This window comes from Ixodes scapularis, unplaced genomic scaffold (genome assembly GCF_016920785.2).
Source record: "Ixodes scapularis isolate PalLabHiFi unplaced genomic scaffold, ASM1692078v2 PGA_scaffold5__190_contigs__length_132052651, whole genome shotgun sequence".
Taxonomy (NCBI): Eukaryota; Metazoa; Arthropoda; class Arachnida; order Ixodida; family Ixodidae; genus Ixodes; species Ixodes scapularis.
The window spans coordinates 78,172,876-78,182,440 of NW_024609880.1; positions in this window are offsets into that span (position 1 = coordinate 78,172,876).

The following is a 9,565-nucleotide window of genomic DNA, read 5'->3' on the forward strand; positions in this document are numbered from 1 at the left end:
CATGCTGGGAGCGCGCACGCCAAGGTCGGCTAGAGATAGCCGAACTGGCATTGCTGGGAGCGCGCGCGACAAGGTCGGCTGCTGGAACGAGGCCACGTCCTGTTCTTTGTCCTCTCGTTTTTGGTAGACCACCGGGCGCGTCAGGCGCGCTGCAAGCTACCTTTGTGTGCGAGAAAAGAGAGAGAGAGAGAGAGAGTGGTAGAAACGGAGAATCGAAGACGCGTTTGGATAGCTTGGGCAGAGGGCAGATCGAAGGGACGGCTGTGTGCGCGTTGTTTGGAGACTAGTTGAACGACGGTGCAAGCGAAGCGGGTTTTGAGAAGACAGCGAGCGGCAGTCCGTTCAGTGCGGGAAGATGTCAGACGTCCCGACTGCGGCGTCGCTTCGTGTCTTCGAACGTGTGTGTGCCCAAGAATGACGGCGGTGCCGAGGAGTATCGCCAATGCCATCCAAGCCACACGGATTTCCTCGCCTCTGCCGACCACGCAAGTTGCCGCTTCGCCCCCATCGCTGGCGGGACCCAGGTTCGCTTCTCTCGTCCGTGTAGTATTTTCGTCTGCTATTGCCTGTTTTTGGCCTGTGTCTAGTATTTTTTTCGTGTTGAGAGATAAGCAATCTGGTTTTATTAACATTGTAGACAATTTGCACCGAGAATCTGTGCGTCGGTTAGTACTGTGTCAGCGCCGAGGATGTGTAGCATTTGAGTTCATGTGAGGCTGCCGCAAGTACGAAAATAATAAATTGGATGCCGAGTTGGCTTTTCTGACGAGCTTGGCTTTTTTATTCTGTGTATTAATTTAAACAGGTTAAACTGGTTGGGAAGTTCACCAGCATGACCAGTTTAACAGCATGACCAGCATGCCAAACTGGGCATGCTGGGGCAATAACCCAGCTTGAAGCTGGGACCAGATCAACCATCATGACCAGTATGACCAGATCAACCAGCATGACCAGCATGCCAAGCTGGGCATGCTGGGGCAATAACCCAGCTTGAAGCTGGGACCAGCTTAAGCTGGTTTTTTCAATAGGGTGGTCTACTATTTGTTCTAACTGTGCATTTTCTCAAGAGTTTATTGATCTTTGTTTAGATTTTAGCCTATCTAATGTTATCACTCAACCCACTAGAATTACCAATCGCTGCAGCAACGTACTTGACCTATGTTTAAGCAATGACCTTTCACTCTTCAGCAACGTCACATACTTACCCAGCATTAGCGACCATCTCGTCATTGAGCTAACATTCTCCATCACTACTCCTAAGAAATCACGTTATTGCAAATTCATTCACGATTACACGAGAGCCGACTACGCATCTATCAACACCAACCTCGAAGAATTTTATCACATATTCTCAGTTAACTTCGCAGAAAGGACGGTCAATGAAAACTGGATTCTTTTCAAAGATAGACTAACATCCCTAATCAAACGTTTCGTTCCACTCACTCGAATTATATGCGATAACACTAACCATTGGTACGATAAAACAGTTCATTGTCACTCCAACAGGAAAAAAAGAGCTTATACGAGGGCAAAGGCTCATAACACTAACGCATCTTGGAACGCATATCACAAATGCGCTAGGGCCTACAAATACGCAATTCATGATGCCAAATCCAAATTTTATACTCATGACCTCCCCAACATTTTAACCAATAAACCTAAAAAGTTTTGGAAAGTCATTAACCCAGCACTCTCTCTTCCATTACAATTCGTTGACGAGTACGGCCTTCCACTTTCTGACGAACATAGTGCTCTTGAAACTAACAAATTTTTTAGCTTGATCTTTACCAATGAAGACTTGTCAAGTACGCCCAACTTGTGCCAACCCCTTCATCCTCCTATGAATCCTATCATGATCGACCACTCTGGTGTACTAAAGGCCATTAATCAGCTGAAGGTGTCTTCTAGCTCTGGCGACGACCAAATAAACTCGAAAATATTAATAAATACTAAACACGTCTCTTCAACTTTCCTCTGCGACATTTTCTCGCAGTCTCTTCAAATTTCTGAAATTCCATGCGATTGGAAAATCGCTAACGTCATCCCCGTTTACAAAGCAGGTGATCGCCAACTAATCAACAACTATCGCCCCATCTCTCTCACCAGTGTGTCGTCTAAACTCTTAGAGCATATACGCTATTCTAACATAATAAACTTTCTAGACTCCCACAACCTTCTTTTCGAGCATCAGCACGGCTTTCGCAAGTCATACTCATGCGAAACGCAACTAACAGCTTTTCTTACTGACGTTTACTCAAACTTTGATTCTAATAAGCAAACTGACGCCATATTTATTGATTTCTCCAAGGCATTTGACAGGGTCCCTCATCAACGTCTCTTACTGAAACTTAGAAATATTAATATCCATCCCTCAGTCGTCAAATGGATCTCCGAATTCCTCACAAATCGCACCCAGTATTCATCTATTCACAACACCAAATCTACCACCTGCACTGTAACCTCCGGCGTCCCTCAGGGAACCGTTCTTGGCCCCCTTCTATTTTTAATATACATTAATGATCTCTACCTCAACATCTCCTCTTCAATACGTCTGTTCGCCGACGACTGTGTAATTTATAGACCCATTAATTCAAACCACGATAATCAAATTTTGCAGAATGACCTCGCACTTATAACTCAGTGGTGCCACAAATGGCAAATGACTTTAAACTTTAATAAATGTAAATTTCTATCATTCACCCGCAGTTCACATGTTTCATCCTTTTCTTATCACCTTTCCACTATCCCAGTAGCTACCTGTTCCTCATAAAAATACCTAGGCGTTCACCTGACCTCTGATTTGTCATGGACTACTCACATAAATGCTGTCACTGCCGATGCTAACCGTACTCTCGGATTTCTTCGCCGTTACCTCAGACTAGCTACACCTTCAGTAAAACTACTAGCTTATACGACCTTGGTCAGATCTAAACTTGAATTTGCTTCATCCATATGGTCACCATGGCAATCATATCTAACTAACAACCTTGAATCCATTCAAAACAGAGGTCTTCGTTTTATTTACTCTGACTACTCCCCATACACTAGCATATCAGAATTACGCAAATCAGCTAACCTTGACTTACTTTCTTTACGTCGAAGGGTGTCACGTCTCACTCTTCTTCACAAAATCTTTTACCACAACAACCATCTAAAAGATTCTCTACTATCACCTCCCTACCGTATTTTCCCTCGTTTTGACCACTCATGTAAACTGCGCTCAATTACTTCGTCATCTGTCTCTTATAAAATGTCGACTTTACCATCTGCTATTGACGATTGGAACTCTTTACCTGACCTCATTGTAAACATGACAGACACTAACAAGTTTGCTGCAGCCGTTAACCTCTTTCTTTCTGAAATACAAGTATAGGTTACAGCGTGCTTTTTATAAACTATTTTTGTTGATGTTTTTATTGTGTTTACTCCCTTGTATAATGCCCCCTGGGGCCCTCAAGGAAAATAAATGATGATGATGATGATTCTTGCCCTGGACTAGCACCGTAATCACAAAGTCACTAAACGCTTATGCTTGATTGAGAGACACTGCATTCGGTGCAGAACGTAGTTTTCTTCCTGCTCTGGACAGTGCCTTTAAAATAAAGCCGGAGGAGAAAAAGAAAAAAAGCCCCATGGCCGAAAAAAGGATGGAGACTATATCTTACAACCACATGCATAAAAACATGATGTATTTTCACCCACAAAATTGTATTTAGTTACAATTGTATTTGAAATACCCACCTTTTATTATTAAAATACACACGTCAAATACGTTACTCAATTTGTAATTAAATACAAATGCAGAATACACAAAGTATTTGCAATACGTATCTCAAATACTTGTATTTGAAATACGTATTTCTTGTATTTCACTTGTATGCGTATTTCAAATGCTTGTATTTGAAATACTTTTATACTTGGATACAAATATAGTTTTCGAATGTATCTCGATACAGAGATACAGTATCTCCAAAGTATCTCCAAAGTATCTCCAAAATACTATCGCAATGCATTTGTATCGCGATACTGCCCAGCCCTGGTTTTGTGCGGTTATATTTCGTTTGTTTTTTGTCGTTCTTGAGCATAAGATTGCTAGTTATTTTAGTGGGAGTAAATGGGTGGAGAACGCCTATCTAACAATAAAGGACATAAACTATTTGCCAGTTCTTGAAAGTTAATGGGTTATATTTCTAGTGAACAAAGTGAAAGAGGAAATCAGCTTGTGAGAAACTAAATTTAATACACTGTCTGTTAAATCTGTGTCGCATTCCCGAGTTTGAAAATCTTCTTACGTGACAAGGTTTTAACGTGTTTGATTACAAAGATATTTTATTGTCCAAACTATTCGAACGTGGTACTGTAAGACGAGCATTATATATAGTGCCCTATGATTTAATTGAAGTGCTCTATATGGCTCCACATCTCCGCAAATATTTCATGCTGCAATCTGTTACTGCCAACGCTAAGTCAACACAGTATCTCATGGACAAAAGCGTCGCAACGCGGCTCCGCTTTACTTTGATCTGTACAATGAAGCCGCACAAAATTGCCGTTATGAAAGAACCTCTCGTCGGCACACAAACAAATTGATTCTTCCTTGGCGGAATGGAAGCCTATTCATATTGTGCCTGGAAGCATGGCACAATATATTCTTGCCTAAATTAACCCTCCCGAACGTCGCTTAACTCAAAGTATTGAGTCGAGCTACATTAACCGAATATTGCAACATCGGTGCCCTCCACGAGATGTCATCGCGTTTTCTCCGACGTCGGGGCACCGATTGGTCGCAAGCACCGCGTCAGCGTTTGTTACACGCTCTCGTCCAGTCAGCGTCTCCATTTGCTATGACGTGGGTGTGAAATCGCCTTGACGTCTCCTTGCTGGTCAGGACGATTGCAGAGACTATTATGAATCTAGGTTGAGTTGCCTTAGTTAGGAAAGCAATCCTTTATGAAGTTCTTGATTGTATCATATGCTTAATTACTTATCGATTCAAAAGCAGATTCCCTTAGCAGGAATAATGATATCGGCAGGCTTCTTCTCCGCTAAAAACGAACAAACAAACAAACAAAACCTAGAGACAAAAAGTAAACGCGAGCCAAAAGTAGGTGTCTTTCGTCTTGAGTCATTTTTTTACGATTTTTGTTGCTTATTATACGTGAATGCTGAAATCAGCGGTGCGTGACGGAACATACATAAAGGGTTTGTTACGTTTGCTTTTACGGAGGCTACTTGCGAACGGCAAGGGCGTCGTGTCGTTAGAAAACTAGGTCATGCTGCGTTTGGGAATAAATCATGGGTTGCCACCCAGTAGTTCACTGCTGAGAACCGCCTGGCAACATTCACATCTGGAGAAAACAGAGCGAAACAGGGGGTGAACGTTGTTGTAAAACCGTCTACGCAGACTACGATGTTGATGCGAATATGGCAATCGGTGTGTCTGTTTGTCATGCTGTGCTGTGTAGGAAACACTCGGCTCACGTTTTTGCCCACTTCGTGTTTTTGTTTTTTGAAATATTGCTGTTGCATTAAGAGAGTGGCGGTTTTATAGTTTCCCGTAAATTGCTGTATGTCCCTTGTGGCTTTTGCGACAATTTTAAGGATTCCGTTGCTTCGTTTTCACTTGGAAGAAGGCTCCTCAAAATCAAAACTGATTTAAAAAAAGCTCGCTGTTCTATTTTGTATTACGCAGCATCCAGGTAGTAAACTGCTCGACACTGTCGACGTAAACAAGCATTTAATCATCTTTTTTTTTTTCACAATCGGCGGTTTGTCATTAAGACTACTACTGCCTTAAATCCGTTTCTTGAAAGTTTTTTTGACGTCCCAAGAACCCTTTCAGCCCCCGAAGATCAGTTTCGCCTCAGGCGAATTCGCCCCCTGGCGCACTCGAGAGGAAACTGTGCGATGAAGAACTCTTTCGCATCAAAAGAAGGTGCTTAAAATACTCTTTTAAGGTATTTTCGCGAAGAACCCTTTCACGGGATGCTAAAAATAACCTTCCAGGGTGCAACATATGGACAAGCCGAAAAACCCCTTAGAGATTTTTTTACGACCAGATTATTTTTAGAGTATACTCTTTCCCCTCCGACGGAACAATGGCTGTGTGATGAAGAGTTTTTATATCGTATGTGCTTCCCACAAAGCCACCCAAGTTTTGTTTGAAATGTTTCTATCTATCCCTGCTTAAAATATAAAATGTTTTATTGTTGTCGCTCGTAGAAAACTATTAGCATGCAATTTTGCGGTTATCATCCGAGTAAACAACTCTGCTTCACTTATAATAAATGCCAAGCTTCTATCACTGGCGTCTATGATAAGCGTAACTCACCTACACGACTCCAAGAGTGGTTAAATGTGACTGAAACTGTTTGGCTTTAAAAGCTTAAGTGCTAAGAGTTCACTTAAAATGCACTCTAATATAAAGCGGAATAGTTTTATCTATTACTTTACTAAGCCCGTTCTACACATTGTTCCCAATCAATTGCTGGTTCCTCGAACAACTGTATATCATAATTTATAGTGAACCCATATGCTAAGGTGTCCGATAAAACTGTGGGTAGGTGGTGAATGATCTTTGTGAAGAAGAATTTGTACATAATTTAACATTTAAGTGCCAACTGAAGGGTTATGCTGAGAAAAAACTGACTGATACATTAAAAAATGTAAAGGAGAAAAATCAAACTGACCACCTAATGCTCATTTCGGCGGCTTCATAAGATAAAACGCCACAACTTTTGTGCATATGTTTTTTGAGTGGGCAAATCTATTTGCAGCCCATAACATTGTATAAGTCAAAACGGCGCCAGATTATAATGAGAAGTTATGGTATGTGTAGATTTAAGCATTAATGTTTTCCCTGAAAACTGATCAACTATGTTCCGTGTTACATACAATGCCTAAATGCATTGAAGATATATGCCATTTGTTCATGCTCATAACGTTGCTTTGACGCTGCTCGGACACTTTTGAGCTTGAGATTTTATTACAAACACTCAGTGGCTTCTTTAGTTTATACACTATTCTTTTTGTATGTAAATCTAATATTTTTATTTTGTTATCATGCCCCCTGATGCTTTTAATATCAATCAATAAATATAATTAGGAAGTGCTGCACATATCGTCAGCTTAGCGCCTGGTGCTCAGTGCTCATTTAATAAGATGTTAGCTCATAGCGGTTGGCGAAAATATTCAGGTTCACAGACGCTTATTTTTTTACATGAAGGGTAGTTTTCCAACAAGAAAACTTTTCCAATACGTATGTCTAACTCTGTGGCAAGACAAGCCATCACCTAGGAACGACATCAGAAACACGAGTTGGCCTATAGCTTTTAAACTCTTTGACATCTCCACCTGAACCATGCCAACAAACCATGCTAGGAAAGCTTGGCCATAGCGGCTTTAATAAAAGCATGAATGTACATCCCAGTGAGTGTGTGGACATAGCTTCAATTCTCCTCTCGCAGTTGTCTCGTGTGTCGGGGTTCCAATTGGAGCTGTAATGTTTTGGTTTCTCACATTTCAGTACCAATAAAAAACGCCTTTGTAAAAGAAAAAAAAAAAACAATAAAAATAAAAGAAAAATGGGACCGGATACCTTATATCTTGTTTTCTCGTCTTTCACAGAATATACCATTTGGAAAAGGCTAATTGAATCAAGCGTGTATAATCTTGGGCATTCCTTAAGTCTATTGTAAGATCAATTTGAAGATGACTTTTACACCATCTCCGACATAAATTACTCACACGTCGCAGTAGCAGCGTGCAACATTTCTGTCTCGGCTATAACAAACAAATTTGCGAATTTCTATATTCGCAGTAGTTATTTTGTGACTGTTTTATATGAGTGCTTTGGAGCTTGTGTTCAACATAATGGCTCTTGGATAACCAGCATTCTATTGCGTTTAATAGTAGTTAGCACCATAAACATGACACGTGCCGTAACAAAGTAGACACAATTTGCAGGTGTGACGCGAAAGAATTTCACTTTAGAAGGGTTGTGCAGCTAGAGACAGATTGCTCAAATTACCAGTGAGTGCAGATCAAAATACAGCAATTCGTTGACGTGACACGATAGAAACTTTAGGAACGAAATTTCACATAAAATTGGTTATTGTATTACTTCATTCTGGCTACGAAAACTTTAACCTACTCGTATTTTTCCGGATACACTACAGAAGAGAGGAATTAACATTTCATTCGTGAAAACTTTAAGTGGTATTATATTCCTTCTCAGTGAAGTTTGAAAAAACTGATTACGATATTTAAGGCGTGGTTTAGTGTTCGGTCATTGCAAACTGAAGAACCCTAGCGAAGCACTGTGCTCTGCGCTATTTGGTCATTTGTACCGTACCCTAGGCAAATCGAACGGGAGTTGCGCCACTATTCTAAGCGTACAAAAACAAAACAAAAGGAGGAAAAGATGAGGACGGCAAAAGGTGAAATTTTGAGGGCTAGCTGGTAAGGAGGCATCATAATCTAAACCCCAAGAAACGGAGGAATCAATATGCCGTGCGGGACGACATAAAATATTGACGCCGTCGGGGTGCTGCTCACAATGTACCAGTTCCCATTTCCCATAAGTCCTAGCGGAGCCCAAAGGTCTCATGATACTTCATTTTACGAGCGACGACAACCAATGCAAATGACATAGCACATTCGGCTGGAACAAAATGGCGCCATTTAGTTGAGTACACTGCTGTGCGCCGCCATTCGCTTCATAAAACCTGCACCGTCACGCTATCGGTGCTTCAAACAATGGTCGCTATACTTGCAGGCAGTCCTTATCTAGGTACTTTACCGCAGCTGCGATTCGGTTTAACCAATCAAGCAGCGCAAAAATTGTGTCGTCATGGGGCTCTTCCTTTGTGCGCATTCGCTCTCTTCTGCTCAACCAGTGACGCTAAGTGAACGCTGAGCAATACTGCGGTTAAACGTCACGTAAGCTGGTATATAGCAGACCGATTACTAAGCACGCTACGAAACTTTATTTAAATCCAAAATAACGCGAAAAAACAAACAAACAAGAAACGAGTAAAATGTTTATAAAAAGAAAACGTGCGTCGCTTTTCATTAGAAAAGCGACGCATTTTTCAGTTCCCTCTGTTCCCATGTCAGGAAGACTGAACGCTTTTCTCCTGGCAGCTCTTTTGTCCTCAAACATTCAACTTTATAACGGTTTTTATCTAGAATTTCCTCGGACGGGCGCCACGCAGATCAGGCGCGACACGCACCACAGCCCGTCAAAAATCTGCATTCACGGCTGTTGTTTATTTTTTTTTTGTTTTCTGACGAAAACCTTGACCCAGTGAATCTGACAGAAACACGAATATAATGACGCACGCCACGCAAACTTCGCAAACAACATTCTGCACAATGAGCCGTCCGAAACGAAACAAATTAGATACGCAAAGACAGAGCGCCATATTTATCACGTTTTGTGAAGATAAGAAGATACATGAAGGTCTTTTACGTTGTACTCAGCCATAAAACGCCGAGCTTCATTCGTGCGTAAAAAGCGCGTGTGCCGTTGCACACTGTGGGAGAATAGGCAGTCGGTTTTTGG